Below are 24,776 nucleotides of genomic sequence, written 5' to 3' on the forward strand. Positions count from 1 at the left end.
GATGTGATGAAAATGGCACCTACCTCTGTGATCTACTTCCCCAAAATGCATAACACCAGCTTAATCACGAGAAAAAGCATCAGAAAATTCTCAACTGAGGAACATTCAACAAAATGGATGACTAGTATTCCTCAAAGCTCTCCATCATCAAAAACAAGTAAAGTCTTAGAAAGAACCTGATACTATCTTCATTAGCTCTCAATGAATTTAAACCTGTTCTAAAATAAAAAGATTATTCAAAAAAGTAGTTTTCAAAATAAATAACATTATGTTCTAAACTGTCAAGTAGCATAGTCCCTTTAGGATGTTTGCTGAACAGTGGGAGCAAGCGCCTTGGCAGAGGGTTCCCCAAGCCTCCGTATCTGCACCATCGGAAATAGGAGGAAAGACTTACAACTCCCAAGCCCAGATCAGATGCGGCATGGAAACTTCTCGCTGAGAGGAAAGCAGGGCCAGGATCTGCCAGGACAGGAAGCCCGCTGCTTCTTCTAGGGACACTCAGTCATTGCTGGGGACCATGTGAGTGCCATGTGTTTCCCTTCTCCCCTTTTCAAATAGAACGCTTTCATCACAGCAGTTGTGAACCAACGCAAACCGATGTGGTCGTTCACAATTACTAGATTCTTTTTCATACGTGTCTGTGACCTCCAATAGTGACAGGGAAGTGAAAGCTAAATGTTCATGTCCCACAACCTTGCAAGACTGAAACCAAATTCTACCACATGTGCATTTTATTATGCACATTATTTTACAACTTTTGCTATCAATGCAATGAAGCTTCAGTTTCTGTTCTTTTCAGTTGCTCTAACTATACTATGCATGGAAGGATGATTGGAGACAAATGAACAAATAAGTTAGCAGCACGATTCAGCTAAATTTAGAACTGGATTAAGCTAGTGAGCTCCTCCATCGGTGTCTAGAGGCAGAAATACTCAAGATCGCAGGCCTAGAGTGTCATTGCGAAGGGAGTTGGAAACTGTGAGAGGAAAAGCTACTTAAGTCACTAGATTCTTAGACTCGTTCAGGCAAGGGCAGAGGTGGATGTATATCTTAAACACCTATTTCATGAATGAGCCATCATTTCTACAGTCAGTTATCTTAATTAATATATGTGTTGTCAGTGGTGAGTAAAAAAATTGAAGGGCTTATCAGAGCTGCAGCGGTGGGGGTAAATGCCAGTGGATGCTCTGCCAACTAAAGGGGTTCAAATATTAACCAGTCACTCACAGGATACATAATGAAACTGACACACACACATATATAGCACCATGCTTTAAATCAAGTACTTTGAGCAAACTGCAGATGTGATTTTTCTCTACTATTGTGTATGGGAATGTGGAGGGCAGTTATCTTTTGGCTTTTGGTAGCTCAAACATGGAAAACCACACCTTGACCAATGAAGAGAATTGTTCATCACCTACAAATTCTAGACTTTCAGTTGGATGTAGTAAGAAGATGAGATTTAAGAACTGACTCATATGGACAAAAAGAGGAGTTCTCCAGGCTTCTGGTATTATGCATTTCTTTAACAGGGAAATAAAACTATAGTTCAGGATTCTGTCTTGCAGCCCCACATTTCAAAGCCAACAAGTAGAATGGCAAGGATACTACTTTTCTCAAAAGACTTAATCAGTTGCCTCTAAAGTCTCCAGGCATTGGTAAAATGACAACGGAGCCAAAAAACACACAGACGTACACAAAGTAGAGATAAAAAATTATAAAAATTGAATTGATATCAAGATGCTTAAATACTATTTATATACTTAAATACTATTTACATTGTCAATATACCAAGTCAAGAATAACCAACCTTCATTAACCTGTAAAATACATCCTATGGGACAAATAATTTTTTTTAATTAATTAATTTATTTTAATTTTTTTGAAGAACATTATGTTTACTAGGCTCTCCCCTACCCCAAGTCCCCCCTACAAACCCCATTACAGTCACTGTCCATCAGCATAGTAAGATGTTGTAGAATCAATACTTGTCTTCTCTGTGTTGCACAGCCCTCCCCTTTCCCCCACCCCCACATTATACATGCTAATCATAATACCTCCTTTCTTCTTCCCCACCCTTATCCCTCCCTACCCTCCCATTCTCCCCAGTCTCTTTCCCTTTGGTAACTGTTAGTCCATTCTTAGGTTCTGTGATTCTGCTGCTGTTTTGTTCCTTCAGTTTTTCTTTTGTTCTTATACTCCACAGATGAGTGAAATCATTTGGTATTTGTTTTTCTCTGCTTGGCTTATTTAACTGAGCATAACACCCTCTAGCTCCATACATGTTGTTGCAAAAGGTAGGATTTGTTTTCTCCTTATGGCTGAATAATATTCCATTGTGTATATGTACCACATCTTCTTTATCCATTCATCTACTGATGGACACTTAGGTTGCTTCCATTTCTTGGCTATTGTAAATAGTGCTGCTATAAACACAGGGGTGCATCCGTCTTTTTCAAACTGGAGTGCTGCATCCTTAGGATAAATTCCTCGAAGTGGAATTCCTTGGTCAAATAGTAAGTCTATTTTGAGCATTTTGAGGAACTTCCATATTGCTTTCCACAATGGTGGAACTAATTTACATTCCCACCAGCAGTGTACGAGGGTTGCCCTTTCTCCACAACCTCGCCAACATTTGTTGTTGCTTGTCCTTTGGATGGTGGCCATCCTTACTGGTGTGAGGTGATATCTCATTGTGGTTTTAATTTGCATTTCTCTGATAACTAGCGATGTGGAGCATCTTTTCATGTGTCTGTTGGCCATCTGAATTTCTTCTTTGGAGAACTGTCTGTTCAGCTCTTCTGCCCATTTTTAATTGGATTATTTGCTTTTTGTTTGTTGAGGAGCAGGAGCTCTTTATATATTTTGGATGTCAAGCCTTTATCGGATCTGTCATTTATGAAAATATTCTCCCATACTGTAGGGTACCTTTTTGTTCTATTGATGGTGTCCTTTGCTGTGCAGAAGCTTTTCAGCTTGATATAGTCCCACTTGTTTATTTTTGCTTTTGTTTTCCTTGCCCAGGGAGATATATTCAGGAAGTCGCTAATGTTCACATCCAAGAGATTTTTGCCTATGTTTTTTTCTAAAAGTTTTATGGTTTCAAGACTTAAATTCAGGTCTTTGATCCATTTTGAATTTACTTTTGTGTATGGGGTTAGACAGTGATCCAGTTTCATTCTCTTACATGTAGCTGTCCAGTTCTGCCAGCACCATCTGTTGAAGAGACTGTCATTTCCCCATTGTATGTCCATGGCTCCTTTATTGAATATTAATTGACCATATATGTTTGGGTTAATGTCTGGAGTCTCTAATGTGTTCCACTGGTCTGTGGCTCTGTTCCTGTGCCACTACCAAATTGTCTTAATTACTATGGCTTTGTAGTAGAGCTTGAAGTTGGGGAGTGAAATCCCCACCACTTTATTCTTCTTTCTTAGGATTGCTTTGGCTATTCAGTGTCTTTGGTGTTTCCATATGAATTTTTGAACTATTTGTTCCAATTCGTTAAAGAGTGTTGTTGGTAATTTGATAGGGATTGCATCAAATCTGTATATTGCTTTGGGCAGGATGGCCATTTTGATTATATTAATTCTTCCTAGCCAAGAGTATGGGATGAGTTTCCATTTGTTAGTGTCCTCTTTAACTTCTCTTAAGAGTGTCTTATAGTTTTCAGGGTATAGGTCTTTCACTACTTTGGTTAGGTTTATACCTAGGTATTTTATTCTTTTTGATGCAATTGTGAATGGAATTGTTTTCCTGATTTCTCTTTCTATTGGCTCATTGTTAGTGTACAGGAAAGCCACAAATTTCTGTGTGTTAATTTTGTATCCTGCAACTTTACTGTATTCTGATATCAGTTCTAGTAGTTTTGGAGTGGAGTCTTTAGGGTTTTTTATGTACAATATCATGTCATCTGCAAATAGTGACAGTTTAACTTCTTCTTTACCAATCTGGATTCCTTGTATATCTTTGTTTTGTCTAATAGTACTCCAGTACTATTAGTACAGGCTAGGACCTCCAGTACTATGTTAAATAACATTGGGGAGAGTGGGCATCCCTGTCTTGTTCCCGATCTCAGAGGAAAAGCTTTCAGCTTCTCACTGTTCAGTATGATGTTGGCTGTGGGTTTATCGTATATGGCCTTTATTATGTTGAGGTACTTGCCCTCTATACCCATTTTGCCGAGAGTTTTTATCATGAATGGATGTTGAATTTTGTCAAATGCTTTTTCAGCATCTATGGAGATGATCATGTGGTTTTTGTCTTTCTTTTTGTTGATGTGGTGGATGATGTTGATGGATTTTCAAATGTTGTACCATCCTTGCATCCCTGGGATGAATCCCACTTGGTCATGGTGTATGATCCTTTACATATATTTTTGAATTCGGTTTGCTAATATTTTATTGAGTATTTTTGCAACTATGTTCATCAGGGATATTGATCTGTAATTTTCTTTTTTGGTGGGGTCTTTGCCTGGTTTTGGTATTAGGGTGATGTTGGCTTCTAGAAAGAGTTTGGGAGTATTTCCTCCTCTTCTATTTTTTGAAAAACTTTAAGGAGAATGGGTACTATATCTTCTCTGTATATCTGATAAAATTCCGAGGTAAATCCATCTGTCCCAGGGGTTTTTTTCTTGGGTAGTTTTTTTATTACTGCTTCAATTTCTTTGCTGGTAATTGGTTTGTTTAGATTTTGTGTTTCTTCCTTGGTCAGTCTTGGAAGGTTGTATTTTTCTAGGAAGTTGTCCATTTCTTCTAGGTTTTCCAGCTTCTTAGCATATAGGTTTTCATAGTTGTCTCTAATAATTCTTTGTATTTCTGTTGGGTCCATCGTGATGTTTATTTTCTTGTTTCGGATTCTGTTGATGTGTGTTGATTCTCTTTTTCTCTTAATAAGTCTGGCTAGAGGCTTATCTATTTTGTTTATTTTCTCAAAGAACCAGCTCTTGGTTTCATTGATTTTTTCTATTGTTTTGTTCTCAATTTTGTTTATTTCTTCTCTGATCTTTATTATGCCCCTCCTTCTGCTGACGTTAGGCCTCATTTGTTCTTCTTTTTCTAATTTTGATAACTGTGACAGACTATTCATTTGGGTTTGTTCTTCCTTCTTTAAATATTCCTGGATTGCTATATACTTTCCTCTTAAGACTGCTTTTGCTGCGTCCCACAGAAGTTGGAGCTTTGTGTTGTTGTTGTCATTTATTTCCATATATTGCTGGATCTCCATTTTAATTTGATCATCGATCCATTGACTATTTAGAAGCGTGTTGTTATGCCTCCATGTGTTTGTGAGCCTTTTTGCTTTCTTGGTACAATTTATTTCTAGTTTTATACCTTTGTGGTCTGAAAAGTTGGTTGGTAGGATTTCAATGTTTTTGAATTTACTGAGGCTCTTTTTGTGGCCTAGTATGTGATCTATTCTGGAGAATGTTCCATGTGCACTTGAGAAGTATGTGTATCCTGTTGCTTTTGGGTGTAGAGTTCTATAGATGTCTATTAGGTCCATCTGTTCTAGTGTGTTGTTCAGTGCCTCTGTGTCCTTATTTATTTTCTGTCTGGTGGATCCGTCCTTTGGAATGAATGGTGTGTTGAAGTCTCCTAATTGAATGCATTGCAGTCTATTTCCTCCTTTAGTTCTGTTAGTATTTGTTTCACATATGCTGGTGCTCCTGTGTTGGGGGCATATATGTTTATAATGGTTATATCCTCTTGTTGGACTGAGCCCTTTATCATTATGTAATGTCCTTCTTTATCTCGTGTTACTTTCTTTGTTTTGAAATCTATTTTGTCTGATACTAGTACTGCAACTCCTGCTTTTTTCTCCCTATTGTTTGCATGAAATATCTTTTTCCATCCCTTGACTTTTAGTCTGTGCATGTCTTTGGGTTTGAGGTGAGTCTCTTGTAAGCAGCATATAGATGGGTCTTGTTTTTTTTTCCATTCATTGACTCTATGTCTTTTGATTGGTGCATTCAGTCCATTTACATTTAGGGTGATTATCAATAGGTATGTACTTATTGCCATTTCAGGCTTTAGATTCATGGTTACCAAAGCTTCCAGCTTACTTCCCTTACTATCTAAGAGTCTAACTTAACTCAGTATGCTGTTACAAACACAATCTAAACGTTCTTTTCTATTTCTCCTCCTTTTTCTTCCTCCTTCATTCTTTATATATTAGGTATCAGATTCTATACTTTTCCTCTATCCCTTGATTGGCTTTGGGAATAGTCAATATAATTTTGCATTTGCCTCGCATTCAGCTGCTCCACCCTCCCTACCATGATTTTACTACCTCTGGTGACAGCTATCCAACCCTCAGAACACTTCCATTTATAGCAGTCCCTCCAAAATAGACTGCAGAGATGGTTTGTGGGAGGTAAACTCTCTCAGCTTTTGCTTATCTGGAAATTGTTTAATACCTCCTTCAAATTTAAGTGATAATCTCGCCAGATAAAGTAATCTTGGTTCCAGGCCCTTCTGCTTCATTGCATTAAATACATCATGCCACTCCCTTCTGGCCTGTAAGGTTTCTGCTGAGAAGTCTGTTGTTAGTCTGATGGGCTTTCCTTTGTATGTGATCTTATTTCTGCCTCTGGCTGCTTTTAACAGTCTGTCCTTATCCTTGATCTTTCCCATTTTAATCACTATGTGTCTTGGTGTTGTCTTCCTTGGGTCCCTTGTGTAGGGGGATCTGTGGATTTCCATGGCCTGAGAGCCTATCTCCTTCCCAAGATTGGGGAAGTTTTCAGCAACTACCTCCTCAAAAACACTTTCTGTCCCTTTTTCTCTCTCTTCTTCTTCTGGTATCGCTATAATGCAAATATTGTTCCACTCGGATTGGTCACACAGTTTTCTCAATATTCTTTCATTTTTAGAGATCCTTTTTTCTCTCTGTGCCTCAGCTTCTTTGTATTCCTCTTCTCTAGTTTCTATTTCATTTATTGTCTCCTCCACCGTATCCAACCTTTTAATACCGTCCATCATGTTCTTTAACGATTGGATCTCTGACCTAAATTCACTCCTGGGTTCTTGGATGTCTTTCCATACCTCCATTAGGATGTTGATGATTTTTATTTTGAACTCCCTTTCAGGAAGAGTCACGAGGTCCATATCATTTAAATCTTTCTTGGGAGTTGTATTAACAATTTTACTCTGGACAAGGTTCCTTTGGCGTTTCATGTTTGTATATGGCGCCCTCTCGTGTCCAGAAGCCCTATTCTGGAGCTGCTGAGCCCCTGAAGCAATGTCGAGGGTCGCAGGGGAGCGGTACTGGGGGTAGGAAAGAGCTGTTCCCCGCCTGCTGGCTGCTGTGCCTTTCTCCACTGCCTGCACCAGTGGGTCGGGCACACAGGTATAAGTTTTTGTCCCTGAGCAGCTGGATATGGATCCCTGCTTTCCACAAGCAGCCGAATCCCAGTCTCCTCAGGATCCTGCCTGTATTAACTTTCCAACCCAGTAGTCATGCGAGTCTCATGAAAGCACCATGAGATGTAGGTTTGTGCTCCCAGCGCAGGACTCTGGAGCTAGGTATTCAGCAGTCCCAAGCCTTCCACTCCCTCCCTGCTCTGTTTCTCTTCCTCCTGCCGGTGAGCTGGGGTGGGGGAAGGGCTCGGGTCCTGCGGAGGCACAGCTCTGGTAGTTACCCCGTTCTCTGAGGTCTGCTCTTTTCTCCAGGTGCGTGCAGTCTGACACCATGCTCTTTCCTGTTGCTCTCTCAGGATTAGTTGCCCCAAATTAAATTTTCTAATTGTATCCAGTTTTAGGAGGAAGCCTCTGTCTCTCCTCTCACACCACCATCTTTAATCCTTTCATGCGGGACAAATAATTTTAAAAAGAAGATTATGTGATTTGCTACCTCTTCTCTTTCTAGTCTTTACTCATGTGACACCATCTTGGCCACCATATCTAAAAAAAAATGACCTACCTTCCCTCTGCCTTTTCTCTTCATTATTTTCTTAATATTCATTACTATGTATCACACTATGTATTTTACTTGTTTATTGTCATATAAATTCCTTGATTGCAGGACTTCTTGTCTATTTGGTTCCCTATTATATTCCCATGCCAGACCAGTGCCTAACACAACCTGCTGAGTTGTGGAATTAATATTAATAATGTTCTTTTCTTACGGGTGGAAAGATAGATCATCATTGTGATATGTTGCTTGTTTATTTCAGTGGTATAATTAGAAAAATAATTCAAGGATGTTTTTTAATTTAAAAAACCAATACCTTGAAAATTTATCTAAATGGCAAATGGTGTTAGACAAGAAAATAAGCAAGGTCTAAGCAAGTACGTCCAGGTATCAAAGTATTGGTTCATTGTAGATCCATTACTTTTCCTATCTTTATCTTGAAAACATATCACATCATTGCTCAAACCAAATTAGTTCATGTGTGCACCCTGTATGCTGAAAATTCTTTTTTTAGTTTTTTTTAAAGAAAATCAAAAGCTACTCTCTGTAATAAGATACTACAGACTCAAAGCTGAGAGTGATAAAGGTCACTTTTAATAAAATAAGATGAATTATGACCAAAGACCTAAATAAGCAAACATGTTCCAAACTAATAACAGAAGCACTCTTCAGCCTTCTGTTTCCCAGTAACATTTTCCCTACTACATACAAAAGTAGAACATAAACTATGTTTATGAAACATTCATCTTGATCATAAAAAGTAAATGGAAGTCAGTAGAATGTGACTAAGTGGAATTTAGCCAGCCTGGGTTTGTTGCTTATTAGCTTTGTGTTCTTGGTTACTTAACATATTTGAGCTAGAACCTCAGTTTATTCCTCTGTAAATAGGGTGAAGAGTTTAATATTTCACAGGTTATTGTAAAAGCTAATGATATAATGTATTTGAATGCTTAGCATAGTGTCTGTATACATTTCCTTAAACTGCAGCTCTATTTAGCCAATCTGCAGCTAAGCCCCCAATCCCTATATTAATACATATTCTTTGCTATACTGATGCATATACTTTGCTACAGATCAATTAGGAAGTACTAGAGTTGTAGTCAAAAGACGTCATTACATGAATGATTTTATTTTTGAATACTTGGTTTACGATATGTATAATGAATCAAGATGTTCCATTAACAGCCAGTTGTACAGTCCCAAGGGAAGAAAAAGTTTACTCTAAATACAACATATAAATGAAAACAGAGTATAATAAATTATAAATTTCATAGAAAATAGAAAATGTTGATATCAGTAAAACATATATAGGGGCACTTAAAATGAGTCAAAGTAAAAATACTTGGATAGAGTACTAGCATAAATTCATTTTCTTGGAGGTAGATCCATATAGAGATAGCCTGTAAATTATTTGGCCCTTCACATGCAGTCTAGAGTTCTATTTCTCATTCATATTTTTCCAATCTGCTTTTTGTAAGAAGTCTACTATATCTGAAATTATAAATTCACCTGAGAAAATTTAGTCTTCAACTAAATATTCCATTTTTGTAAGTTGACATACCATTTGGTCATGTAAGGCTGTGCTCATTAATGGGAAGTTTTGTTTGGTCTTTAAAGCTTTAAAATACAGAGCCCTGTCTACACTGTTCTCCAAGTATTGAACCTTAATAGATACGCTTCTGCTTTTTTTCCCAGTCTTTACTTATACAGCAAAACTGGCTATTAGAGATCTATTTCTCTCTAGCTCCAAATCCTTCCTACTCCTTGCAGAAAATGTGTCTTGTACTAGTTATTGTCACAAAAAGGAAGACAAAGGATTCTGAGATAAAAAGCTATTGATCACAATTCCAAAGTCAATGTCACATTTCTCATCCTGTGCACCAAAGAACACTGGTTAATTTGCAAGCAAGCAGACCAGACCCCAGAGCGAAGCTGGGATCACCATCAAAACTGATATTTAGCATCAACAGTAATTCACAAAGGACTTCTTAGTACTACTGAATAATCAACCCACCTTAGAGAAACACCTAATGCCTTAAGGAATACAACTTATTTAAAAGTATATTTGTAGCTTATGGTGATAAATTTGATAAGAGCCACAAACATTTTTAAGTTAAGTTTGTTAGTAGTAAGCTATTACTCCTCCTTAAAAAAGATTTTACTTGACTAAGTCCTTTAATAATCACTCTGGAACTCTTAATAACACTAGCTGAGAAAGGTGAAGGAATTTTAAAAAGAAAAGAAAGTATCAATGTCACACTTACACATTTAAAATCGATCTGATGTCCTGGGGTATCCTTTGTCCAATTTGTTTGAATTTTTGAGTCCCTTCAGAGATTCTGAGGGTACATACAAGCATCTAATTTTTGCAAATGGGATTCATATATACTGATGGACTCTCATGGAGTCACAACATAGTGGTAGAGTTGGAAAACAATTATAATCAAGTGCGATATGGCTAAGATGTGAATTGTGCTCTGCTATAGGGTCACTCCCTTCAGTGGATAAAATAGCTCCTCAAAAGGAATAAGAATGCCATTTGAGAGTGAGGTTAAAATTTCCGTCCAATATATGGGTTACCCAAATACATCTCAAAGGCTGTCTCCCACACAAAATCCTGAGACTTTTTATTCTTCTTTATAACATATTGATAAGCACTATTTTTTTTGCATTGAATATCTTGTGGAATATCATCTTTGCTAGGAACTGTTTCATATTCCTTATCACACTCATGACAATAATACATCTCAGAAGTATTGTCTAGAGTAGATATTATAAATTAGGAAGTACATTTCTTCACATTAATTCTAAATAGTGTCATTGCCTAATTTAATATTTGGTAACCTGATTTGAGAATCATTGAGAACATTGTAAAAATCATAAAAGGAACCTTTTTATTAAACCAGAAAATAAGTGGAATCAAACAACATTAAATGTAGTAGCTTGAATGCTGAAGGAATAAAAGAATAAGGTGCTTCACTATAGTCAGTCACCAGGTTCTTATTTCAGGGAAGACCTTAAAACAATGTTCTCAATATCCTCTTTTCATTCTTCTTTGAGTATCAGATATTATACCTTGTGTTATAGGATAAAACTTTTTTCCCTTAACAAAAGCCACAGTTGATTACTGCATAACAGACTAATCTGCTGTTTTAAAAAAATTTCATTTGGGTTAATGTACTAGAGCCACTGTTTTGATTTCTGCATGATCTCGAACCTATTTATTGAACTCACCTGGATATAATGGTGAAGAGATTCACCAGCCTTTATTTACACCCAACTAGACAATTTTATACCCAACCAGATAGTATTTTTTATTTACAACCTCTATAGTAACACTGAAAACAAAAGTCTAGAGAAATATGTGAAACCAAGATTTTTCTTTTAATTTGCTTATTTAAACACCTTATTATTACTAATTTTAGATCTAGGATAACATGTGAAATCATTATTGTAAATGTTCATTCTTAAGCACCACTACACTGTTGATTAAAGCTGCTATCGTGTGTATGTGTGTGTGTGTGTGAGTGTGAGTGATAGAGCTTTCACATAAAAAATGTACAAGGTGAAAAACTGAAAGTATTTCATGGTATTGCTGGCTAGATGGATGTGCTAATAATCTGGGTCAGCACACATGCCCCGATTCAGCAGCTCTGGGTGCACTGTGATGATTAGGAATGCTATTTTGAAAGGTGGAGCAAGAGGTCTGCCCTTGCATTCACAAAAGTACAGTCCTAAGCAACTAGATGATAATAACACATTCCCATTACCATTCTTTATAAAAGAATAAGCTATTAGTTATAGAAAAAATTACATACATGCACAGGATGTACTGGGAGAAATGACTGAGGACCATAAATATTACTAAGTACTTGGGCTACCTAGTGTCATAAATTTGTAGATGTATATAGTGAAAGTTTAGCATCTGAAATCAACTCTGCCCACATAAATGACATTTACAACAGTTATTATTATGAATTTCTGTATCTTGTTTTCTATGTATTGTGTATGAAGTTTAACTTTATATATAACAAGTCCACAGATTTCAAGTGATTTGGGAGGGAAGCAGAATGGACAGCAGGACTAGTAGCATCCTATACTCAATCTTATGCTCATGTCTTCCTGGTGGTCTTACTCTTTTTCTGACGAGTTTTTCATGCCCCTTGGCCCCTGTTTTCTATTGCTTTTCTTCAACTATCCTGGTTCTATATCTCAAGCAGGGTGTGGTATATGTTTGTTATCAAGGAAATTAAAATATTTAAGGAACTCTCAATAAATGTGTTTACCAAAGTTTAAAAATTGCATGATGATTTAGTGTTTACCCTTGTAAAATTCTAGTTTTAATATATAAATTAGGAATAAATAAATTTGGAGAAAAGTCTTTTCAAGCTGTTGAGATGTTCTAAAAGATTCTCTATTGGTAAACATTACCAATGCAGTGCATGCCATCATTATTCTCTTTTATTTTGCCCTGTACTGGTTGAGGGGACACATTTTTCTTTTCTTATTTTAAAGACATTTAAAAATAGTGTTCCAGTTTCACAGCCAGCATCTTCACACCATTCAAAAGACATACAGTCAATCAAAACCCCAAACAGAAAGGAGAGGGTTAGTTCTCAGTTAAGTAAAGTTTAGTGAAAGGCCAACAGATCAGCGTGCCTATGGCTAGATCAATGATGCATAGTTCTGAAAGGTTTTACACAAGCAGCAGTCTTAGGATGTAGCTCCAAGGAGCAGGTAGGTCAGGAAAAACATAAATGCAATGCCCAGCACATGTACCTCCCTTTGGGTCCATAAAGAATCTAACCAGATTGTCTAATGGGAAGTCATTCTTGCCACAGGGGCAGGGTTGAAGTGTTTTTCCATTTCCACTGACTGCATTTCAGACTTGAGTATGTCAGCTAAGGTTTTCTGCTGGTCAAAGTCACAAAAATTCTGGTCGATATCTTTTATGAGGAATGACAAATGTGAAAAGATAAACTCTACTGTGTAAGATAAACTATATGGGCTTTTACTAGATCCCAAGAAAGATTTAACAATGTGTAGTTAATTTCAAAGTCTTTTGCTAATTCAAGGAAACAAAAAATTCTCACTGAAAAGATTGCTCTCAGGCTACAGACTATTATGTTCAGGCTATGGAAACCTTGAGAGCTGCCCTTTTTAGATATGAATTCTTATAGAGAATATTTAAAGACAAGTTTCTTGTGATTTACCAGATAAATGAGAACTACATCAAAGAATTCCTCAGAAAAGATCGATTTTGAATAATCTACTGTGGCAGAATATTCTTGGAGCTTTTACTATCTCAACTTTTCAAACACCCGCACAGGAACTTTTGTTATAAATACAGAAACAGTATAGTTTCATGAGGAACCATTCTGGATCTCTGTTCTAAAGAGTAGAAAGACTCACTCTTTAATTTACCTCATGTGTCCTAAACTATAGATCAACTCTACAAACAAGGATGGGAGATTGAATCTAGCAGAAACTTGAATGAGAACCTACTCACTTTTCTGAGCATTAAAACATTACAAACTCCTCATGCCTGTTAGCATAAACACTATTTTTGCCTACTTCTGAAGTGAGGTTCTTATCTGGTCTTTTCTTTGGAAATTGGTAGGGCTGAGACAAGAATGTTTCCTCTTTTTTTCCTTGCTCTTCCTCCTCATCCTCTTCCTCTCTTTCCCTCTTCTTCTTCCTTTTCCTTCCAATTCTGAATGTGGAATTCTGGTCTTTCTGTTATAAATCAATTGTAATTTTCATCTTATTTATCTCGCCAACTTCATTTAAAACCAGTTTCCATTCAGAAGTCATATACAGACATCAACAGTTTATTAAACATTTTGTGGCATGTGCTGCATGGGTTTTAATGAGTTATGTCACAAACTTGCATTGTGACCTTGATGTAGCCACTTCTCTAACCAGTCTAATTGTCTAAAATATCAAAAAAAAAATCTCATCCACTATCGTGCACAGCAGAATACAAAATATTTATTGGGTGCCTCAAAGCAACAAATTCTAATTAAGTATTTTCATTATAATATTAAAAACATTTAGTGTTTGCAAACAATTATCTTTATCCTATTTGGCATGCACAAAACCAGACAGTATTGTATTTTATCAAATAATTTGTATATAGGTACCCTGAAGTGCCAAAGTAAATCCCAAGGTTCTTGTGTACATATGTCTACACTTTATAGTGAATAAAAATGACTTCTACACAAATTCCTTAGTGATAAAGAAGAAATAATATGTGACATATAACCAAAATAGTATTTAAATACCATGTTCTTCCTATTTTCTAAGCTTCAGTAGCTCTCAAAGAAAGATTTTAGGTGCTACCCATCCTGTAAAAAGCATCAAATCAAAAGGATTTACCATTAAGTTTAGCAGTATGATTCATTTTATCAACTTCCCTCAGCCTTCTAATACTCCTTTTCAAAAATTGTGCAAACTGTGTGAGACTGTACATGTATTAAATTACACCATTATGTCCTTAGAGAAAATATTTCTTATTATTCAGGCAAGGAACAATCTTGGCTCAACCATGACAGATTTACAAATAGCTGGTCTAGCATTCTTGGTTGATATTGAAAACAAGCTAGTCAAAACCTTTAGTAATGAAAACAATTATTTTAAAGAGTTTTACTGATGCAGTATCCTGGGTCCAAAATAATATGAAACCTTAGAGTTTGTTAGGTCTTAGAAGAACAACTCTGTAGTTATTTATGTTGCTTCCTGAAATAAATTCCAGTTATGCAAGCCCACAGAAGTTTAGAATAAAAATACTTTTTTCATTCGTGGCTAAAATTTTTAAGTTTAACTCTAGTTCCATTAATTTAATTGATTTATTGATCAATAGTACATGTTCTCCTTCTGGATAAAGCAGGTCTACAAAGAAGCTGTCAAACTGTTGTCAATAGTGTAGGCACATGCAATGGATCAGGAGATAATTAGCTTAAGACTTCTTGTAAAGTATCTTTTATCATTCTCTTCACACTCATGTGCATTGCTATACTCTCTTTCAAAGCTTCTGCTTTTCTTCTAATGGGAAGTTTACTTAACTGAAATTTTTATATTTCCCAAATAACATAAATGATCAATCCTAAAATGTCCTTTTATTATTTCTTCTAGTGTTACATTCTAGAAAATTCAACATCTGTAAAAACAGCGATTAAACCAAATAATTTAAGAAAATCATGTATTTTACTAATGTAGACAAATCAAATGCCAAAATGATGATTCATAAGAAACAACACAAATTGATTTTCAACCAGATATTGAAGTAATGAAACAATTCATGGTTAGAACTGAAATATTAGTCACAGCACTGTGACCTGTCACCGTAAGTGATAAAACACACAGGTCAGAATTGACAATACATACTCATGGCTGATCATGGCTGCTAGTTATTGATCAAAGGAGGAAAAAAAGTACTTTGCAGGAAAAACATTGCTCTCAATTACAAACATCCATTCTCTTGAGATTCAGCAACTCTCTGGGTTTCTCCTTCGGGAACTGGAAGCAAGAAGTTAGTTCAGCCAGTATTTAATATCAAGTGAATGTGGTGTTTAATCAATAGTCTTCTGCTTTGTTCCTCGATGTGGAAAGCAGTGTCTATTCATTCAGCAAAGGTTAATGCCGAGGGTCAAGTGATTTCACACTCTCGGTAGGATCCACAACATTGCAGTAGCTCAGATGCCTTGGACAATGATGACTCAGTTGGACTGATTTACTGCCACTCGAAGGCCCTGCTTAATACTAAAGTGCTCTCTTATGATAATACCTCAGAAAATAGCACTGATAAAAGAGGAGGCAATAATTACCTACATTTTGAGGTAATGTCTTCATTTCTAACATCCTATAAAGATGTAAGGTCCGTTTTAAATGATCTTCTTCTTGTTTTAGCAAGCCATTTAAACAAGATCTTACCAGCAGCTTCTCTTTCATAAAATATGCCACAGAAGAAATTCAGTAACCCTTTGATACAAATACAAATTATAAGTACTACAAGGTTTAACGTATGTTTGAGATAATCTTTTTTTAATATTTACTTATTGTAATATTTCTCACTGAGACAAAGAAAAGCAAAAAATATTTGCAGATAGAGGAGGAAAAAACGTGACCCAATATAGTCGAATCTATTAAACAAGAGGGACACAGTTTGATTTCTTTCTTTCTGACTGACCAATTCTTTCTGACTGACACAACATAGGCAGGCTGAACAGGCATGCCTATATATTCTTTCTAAATGTGGTTCACTTAAAACAGCATTAGTTGAGGTCATTGTTTTAAAGCAGAACACATTTGACTATGTCAGGGGTCCAATCTTTAACATGTTAGTATCCATGATTATTATTCAGCAATGTCTCATTACAGATGTGTTTTATATAATGAAAGAGGTTCAAATGCCACCAGGAAAACAGTGTGAGCAGAATTAATTGGAAAGTTTATCATAGGAAAGTCATTTAGAATCTAGCTTTCACTAAAGTATCTGTGGATGATGGATAAACTAATCAATTAGTAAAATAAAATAAATTCTGCAAATTTATCTAAAGACATCCTATCATTACAGTGGAATAATATTTGAAACAGTTTATTATACCCCATTCTAGAGGATTAGTATGTAAAGTACTCTAATATAAATTTCCTGCCATCTACTCCCTCTTTTCACAGGAGATACAGTATTCACAACTCTCAATGCAAACTATTTAAAACTAGTCAGAAATCCTATTTCAAACTATTTCTTTTTGCAACTTTTTTTTTCAGGGAAAAAGTTGTTTATTAATTAGGTAATTAGGTCTATGAAGGAACTTGATATATATATTTGTTATATTTCAGTAAATTTTTTTGATATCATTAATGTACAATTACTTGAACATTATGGTTACTAGACTCTCCCTATTATCAAGTCCCCCCCACATACCCCATTACAGTCACTGTCCATCAGCGTACTAAGATGCTATTTTAAACAATTATTTTAAAATATATATGTAAAATGTTATAATGCTTCAAAATAAACTTCCACGTGTTTATTCAAGGAAACTTAGTTTTAATCCTTAATGACAATATTTGCCTTAAATAAAACAAACAAAATGGGGGGACGCCACAGAGCAGGAACTTCGAGCAGCTCAGAGGCAGTGCATAATAGCTCTCCAAGTCTGTAATAGAAAATGGCCACCAAAATTCCTCAAAAAAACTAAAAACAGAAATACCATTTGACCCAATAATTCCACCTCTAGGAATTTACCCAAAGAAAACAAAATCCCTGATTCGAAAAGACATATGCACCCCTATGTTTATTGCTGCACTATTTGCAATAGCCAAGATACTAAATGTCCATCAACAGATAAATGGACAAAGAAGCATACATACACACAATAGAATATTATTCAGTCACAAAAAGAAAACAAGTCCTACCATTTGTAACAACATGGATGTATCTAGAGGGTATTACACTCAGTGAAATAAGCTAGGAGAAGAAAGACAAATATCAAATGATTACACTCATTTGTGGCATATAAAAACAAAGCAAAATAGAAAGAACTAAATAGCAGTAGACTCATAGACACTGAGAAGGGACTAGTGGTTACCAAGAAGGAAGGGTTGGGAAGAGTGTGGAGGAGGAGGACAGAGATAAAGGGGCACATTATAGGTCGGTCATGGGGATGGTAGAACAGCATGGAGAATACAGTTAATGATTCTGTAACATCTTTACTACTTTTGAAAGTGACCAAATTAGAGGGGGTGCAGATTTAATAATCTGGGTAATTGTTGAACCACTGTGTTGTATATTTGAAACCAACATAAGATGTATATCTATGATACTTTAATTTAAAAAATGGCCTCCAATAGAACTACATTGAATAATACGGGGAAAAAGTCAGAATGGAAAGAATAAAAAAGTTGAAGAGGAGCCTGAAGAATTTGTGGTGGTAAAAGTACTAGACGGTCATGTCGAGAATGGGTAGGTGGAGAACTTCCTGAAGTGGAAGGGATTTACAGATGCTGACAGTAGTTCAGAACCTGAAGAAAATTTAGATTGCCCAGAGTTAATGGAATCATTTCGTAATTCTCAAAAATCTGGTAAAGAAAAAGATGGTACAAAAAGAAAATCTTTATCTGACATAGAATCCAATGATAGAAAATCAAAGAAGAAAAGAGATGCTGCTGATAAACCAAGAGGCTTTGCCAGAGGTCTTGATCCTGAAAGAATAATTGGTGCCACAGACAGTGGAGAATTAATGTTTCTCATGAAATGGAAAGATTCAGATGAGGCTGACTTGGTGCCAGCAAAAGAGGCAAATATGAAATGTTCTCAAATTGTAATTGCTTTTTTATGAAGAAAGACTAACTTGGCATTCTTGTCCAGAAGGTGAAGCTCAGTAATTGTGTTTGCATTGCTATATATATGAAAATCAAGTTTGGTGGGTTCCTTTTAAAGTAGTATTGGGGGAGTTGTTGAGTTTTATATTTGCATCTATAGCACCGGTTACTTTGAACAAGTAAAAACTTCTGTAGCTGCTTCCTTTATTAGAAAAGAGCATTTGATGTCATGGTAGATTATTTTCTCTGCATTAGATAACAGTTTTTCTACATGCTGGAGAAAATATCCTTAGTCAGTAATCTGAATTAGTGTTTCACTCATACCTAAGGACCATTTGGGGTTTTTTATTTGAGTTTTGTGTGTTTGTGTGTGTATACGTAAGTACACATGTAAATAGTTTTTTAATTTTCTTTTTTAAAAACATTCACTGAAACAAAGCATTTCACAACCACGGATAACCCCATGTTTCTGGGTTACCATCATTTTGAGTAACCTAAAAATAAGTCACTTCAGGTTAAATGAAAATTTTCCTAAAGTCTTAATCTTTCAGATTAAATAGATAATTTTATAACTAAGGGGAAAATTGATAGCAACCATATCAGAATCCATATTTACAGCCTTATAAATCCCAGGTTTATTTACAAAGCCCCATATGGGAAAATTTAATCACTACCAACAATTTTCTCATCCAAATGAGAAAACTAGACAAGTCCTGGTGTGTTTTAATTAGACAAGCAAGACTTAGTTAAATGGATACTTAAAGATTATTTTTAGTGAATCATTCCTTTACAAGAAGTTGAAATCCCTTTGCTATATTGATAAAAAGATCATGACTCATGGGATGTCTGAAACTTCATTTTTGGAAACCTAATCATATGGTTATAGAGATGTTGGCAATTTAGGACCTGCCAGAATACATGGTTGAACAAACTTTTGTAATCTAAACTCTTGACTTCCATGTTTTTTCTTTACCCTAACTCTTTACATGTAGATCAATCTCAGTATCTGGGTTACTGGTTCAGCAGGTCAGGAAAAACAGTAACTTTGTAGTGATCAGATTGTTATCCTACTGTATATTGTTTACTTTATTGTAAATAACTGGTAAACAGTGGTTTAATAGTTTTATATTCCTTTAAAACAATGGTAACCATCAGTAATTTTGATGTGAACAATTACATTGTGCAATAATCACCTATATCATGTACAGAGGCCTAGATTTACCTCTTAATTGAACTTACTTTCAAAGGATAATGATCTTTGTGCAATTCTTTCCCAATGGGAATACTATAGGCCATATACTACACATCCTAAAATAGAAAAAAAAGAAAGATATTCAATAACAAAGCCTTTGAAAATAAGAGCAACTAAACAAACTAAATACATTAGCTTATTCTCAGCAAAAATAGCATTAGTGACCTCTGCAGCTTAAAGAAGACTATGAGTTGACAAGATTGGATGTTTCAAGAATCTCACAAAACGTTTTTTCACAATAACTTTTGCATACACTGCCCTCCTGGCTAAAAATGTTTACTGGGAAATGTAATTTGATTACTTCAGACATGGATAAAACAAGTGGCCTAAAAAGAAATTATACACTTCAAATTTTGTACTTCAAATACTCCTATATAAATTATAAATAATGTAATCATTTTAAATGACAAATAAAATACTTGAATACATTGTTTTGCAAATATATTTAACATATAGATAATGGCCAGAATAAAATATGCCACATTGTTATTTTGTCTGTAATCATAATAAATAAGAAGCAATTATTCATGTTTCCATATGACAAACCATTTTCAAGAGTGCAATTTTAAAACTTCAATGGCAAACATTTTTTCAAACTCTGACAAAGTATAAAAAAATAATATATACTGTGTAGTCATTGTCTTTTCTATTCTTTGTTCATATGCATAAAGAAAGAAGATACATATGAATCTCTGTTAATGCATCTCTTATCTTAGAAATTTAAACACTTTAAAAATTATATGTTCATCCCCATGACTAATTTATATTCTGATTGAGATTTTGTACTTCTTTATACCTTTCACATATTTCACCTACCAATCTGTCCCCCATAGGAACCACAGTCAGTTCCCAGTGTCTTTGAGTCTATTGCTGTTTTGTTCATTTGTTTTCAATTATTTTTAGATTCCACATATAAGTGAAATCATATGGTATTTGTTTTCCTCCACCTGTCTTATTTCACTTAGCATAATACCCTCTAGAGCCATCTATGTTGTAAGAAATAGCAGGATTTCACCTTTTTCCATTGTGGCTATGTATCACCTCTTCTTTATCCACTCATCTGTTAATAGATATTTTGGTTTCTTCCATATCTTAGCTATTGGAAATAATGAGGCAATAAGCACAGGGGTGGATACATCTTTTTGAATCAGAGGTTTCGTTTTCTTCAAGTAAATTCTTGTAAGTGGGGTTACTTGGCTATATGGGATTTCTATTTTTAGATTTTTGAGGAACATCCATACTGCTTTCCACAGTGGCTGCCCCAATTTATATTATCACCAACAGTATAGGAGGGTTCCCTTTTCTCCACATCCTTGCCAACATTTAATATTTCTTGTCTTTTGGATAGTGGCCATTCTGATTGGTGTGAGTTGATAATTCCTTGTCGTTTTGATTTATATTTCCCTGATGATTAGTGATGTGGAGCATCTTTTCATGTGCTTGTGACCATCTGTATTTCTTCTTTAGAAAAATGTCTATTCCTCTGTTTACTTTTTAACCAGGTTATTTGTTTTTTTGGTGTTGAGGTATGGGTTCTTTATATAGTTTGGATGTTAACCCCTCATCAGATAAATCATTTACTAATACATTCCCACATACTATAGGTTGCCTTTGTTCTGTTGATGGTATCCTTTGCCGTACAAAAGTTTTTACTTTTGATGTGGTCCCACATATTTATTTTGTTTCTCTTGCCTGGGGAGATGTGTCCAGAAGAAAACTGTTAACATTTATGGTTCAAGAGATTTTTGCCTATGTTTTCTTTTAAGAGTTTTATAGTGCCATGTCTTATATTTGGGTCTTTATTTCATTTCAAGTTTACTTTTGTGTATGGAGTTAGACAGTAATCCAGTTTCTCTCACATGTGGCTGTCCAGTTTCCCCAACACCAGTTATTGAAGAGACTATCTTTTCCCCATTATATATTCATGGCTCTTTTATCATATATTAATTGACCATATATGTGTGGATTTATATTTGGGCTCTCTACTCTGTTCCATTGATCTATGGGTCTGTTCTTGTGCCAGTATCATTCTATATTGATTACTGTAGCTTTACAGCATAGCTTGAAGTCAGGGAGCTTAATACAACCAGCTTTGTTCTTCTTTCTCAAGCTTCCTTTGACTATTCAGGGTCTTTTGTAGTTCAACATGAATTTTAGAACTATTTTTACTAGTTCATTGAAAAATGCTTTTTGAATTTTGATAGGATTGCATTGAATATGTAAATTGCTTTGGGCAGAATGGCCAACTTGACAATATTAATTCTTCCTTTCCATGAGCATGGGACAGATCTCCATTTATTTGTATCTTTAATTTCTTTCATCAGTCTTATAGTTTTCAGACTATAGGTCTTTCACATCTACGGTTAGGTTTATTCATAGGTGTTTTATTTTTTTCAGTGTAACTGTAAATGAAATTATGTTCCTGATTTCTCTAATTAATTATTAGAATATAGGAATGCAACAGATTTCTGTGTGCTAATTTTGTATCCTGCAACTTTGCTGATTCCAGTTATCAGTTCTAATACTTTTTTGGTAGAGTCCCCAGAGTTTTTTATATATTGTATCAGTCATCTGCAAATAGTGAGCATTTTAAGCATTTTATTTCTTCCCTACCAACTTTACCTAATAAAAGGGATGCCTTTTATTCATTTTTCTTGTCTGATTGCCATGGCTAGGACTTCTGGTAGTATGTTGAATAAAAGTGGTAAGAGTGGACATCCTTGTCTTGCTCCTCATCTTAGAAAAAAAGCTTTCAGTTTTTTGCCATTGAATATGAGGTTAGCTATGGTTTGTCATATATGGCCTTTATTATGTTAAGGTATGTTACCTCTATATCCATTGTGTTGAGCATTTTTATCATGAATGGATGTTGAGTTTTGTCAAATATTTTTTCTTTATCTACTGAGATGATCATATGACTTTTATCCCTCCTTTTGTTAATGTGGTGTATCACATTGACTGACTAACAATATTGTACCATCTTTGCATCCCTGGAATAAATCTCACTTGGTCATAATGGATAAACCTTTTGATGTTTATTTAAATTGGGTTTGCTAATATTTTGTTAAAGATTTTGCATCTATGTTTATCAGGGATATTAGTCTTTAACTTGATTTCTCTGCAGTGTCTTTGTCTGGCTTTGGCATTAGAGTAATGCTGGTCTAAGAGAATGAGTTTGGAAGTATTCCTCTTCTGTTTTCTGGAATACTTTAAGAAGGATGGGTATTAGCTCTTCTTTAAATGTTTAGTAGAATTTACCTGTAAAGCCATCTGGTCCTGAACCTTTTTTTGTGGAGGGGTGGGGCCGGGGAGGGGGATAGTTTTTGACCTCCCAGTAAAAAAATTCAATTTTGTTACTGGTAATTGGCCTGTTCAGATTTTGTTTTATCCTAGATCAGTCTTGGAAGGTTGTAGATTTCTATGAATTTGTCCATTTTGTCTGGGTTGTCCTACTTATTGGCATAGTATTTTTAATAGAATTTTCTAATATTCCTTGTATTTTGGTGGTGTCCATTATAGCTTCTTTTTCATTTCTGATTTTGTTTTTGTGTCCTCTTTTCTTCTTGATAAGACTGAGTAGGGGTTTGTCTATTTTGTTTATCTTCCTGAAGACTGAGTTCTTAGATTGATTTTTTTTCCATTGTTTTCTTATTCTCTGTTTTATTTATTGCTGCTCTTATCTTTATTATGGACCTCCTTCTATTAACTTCGGGTTTCATCTGTTCTTTTTCTAGTTTCTTTAGTTGTGAGTTTAGACTGATTATGTGGGATTGTCCTCATTTCTTGAAGTAGGACTGTATTGTTATGTACTTCCTTCTAGAACCACTTTTGCAGCATCCCACATATTTTGAACTATTGTGTTTTTGTTTTCATTTGTCTCCATGTATTGTCTGATCTCCTCTTTGATTTGTTCACTGATTACTTAGAAGCATGTTGTTTAGCCTCCATGTGTTTGTGGAGTTTTGTTTTCTTCATGTAATTTATTTATAGTTTCATACCATTGTAATCTGAAACTGCTTGATATAATTTTAATGTTTTTTAATTTCTTGAGGCTCTTTTTGTGTCCTAATATGTGGTCTTTTCTGGAGAATGCTCCATGTGCACTTGAAGAAAATATGTATCCTGCTGCGTTTGGGTGGAACATTCTGCATATACCTGTTAAGTCCATCTAATGTGTCATTCAATGCATTTTTTTTATTTTCTGCTTATTATTATTTACTTTCTGTCTGGATGGCCTATCTACTGATGTAAGTGTGGGTGTTAAAATTCCCTAATGTGAATGAGTTGCAATCTATTTCTCCCTTTAGGACTGGATATTGTCATATCCGCTTGTTGGACTGATCCCCTTATCATTATGTAATGTTCTTCTTTATTACATGGAGTTCCTTTTGTTAGGGACTCTCTGTACTTCCAGGACCTGGTTGTCTACTTCCTTCCCCAACTGGGGAAGTTTTCAGCCATTATTTCTTCAAAGAAACTTTCTACTCCTTTATCTCTCTCTTCTCCTTCTGGGACCCCTCTTATGCAAATATTGTTTCATTTGGAGTTGTCATACAGTTCTCTTAGCATCTTCTTACTTTTAGAAATTCTTTTTTCTGTTTCTTAGCTTGGTCATTTTCCTGTTCTCTATATACCATCAAATTGATTATTTCCTGTACTTCTAGCAGTCTGCTATTCATTCCCTCCATTGTACTTTTCATTTCAGTTATTTTATTTTTCAGCTCTAAGTGACTTTTTCAAATTTTCTCTTTGTTGAAGTTCTCACCGAGATCATCAATTCTTTTTCCCCAGTTCAGTAAGCATCTTTATGAACTGTTACTTTAAAATATTTATCAAGAAGACTAGTAATCTCCATTCCATTTAGCCTTTTTTCTGGTGTCTTATCTTGTTCTTTTGTTTGGAACAGATTCCTCTACCACCTCATTTTGTCAGGATTTCTGTGTTTCTTCCTTTGTATTAGATAAATCATCTTTGCCCCCTGGTCTAGAAAGTAACGGCTTTCTGAAATAGGTGTCCTGTTGTATACATAAACTCAAGACTTTGCTCACCAGTGCCTAGTTCTCCTTTGTGGTGAAGTCACAGTTTGCTGTTGGTGGGCTGTAGGATAGGGCCACCTTTCTGCCTGTCAGCAGGCAGTGCCTGATCTCTATCAGGAAAAGCTGACAGCTCACCACTGAGTGCCCTTTGTGTGATGTGAGGAGCTTCTCCTGGGATTTGTTGTGGGCAAGGCCACTCTCTGCCTGCTGGTCAGCAGTGGTGGCCACTGCCAGCCAGGCAGGCTGGA

At 35.4% G+C, this 24,776-nt stretch overlaps 1 long non-coding RNA gene and 1 pseudogene across 1 annotated transcript in view; one reads left to right on the forward strand and one right to left on the reverse strand.

Moving 5' to 3' along the window:
• Positions 1-24,776, reverse strand: part of LOC140848414 (uncharacterized) — a 350,146-nt gene that overhangs the window by 162,491 nt on the left and 162,879 nt on the right. The window lies entirely within an intron of this gene.
• Positions 17,756-18,303, forward strand: LOC108404969 (chromobox protein homolog 3 pseudogene; annotated as a pseudogene).

Source organism: Manis javanica, chromosome 1 (assembly GCF_040802235.1).
Source record: "Manis javanica isolate MJ-LG chromosome 1, MJ_LKY, whole genome shotgun sequence".
Taxonomy (NCBI): domain Eukaryota; kingdom Metazoa; phylum Chordata; class Mammalia; order Pholidota; family Manidae; genus Manis; species Manis javanica.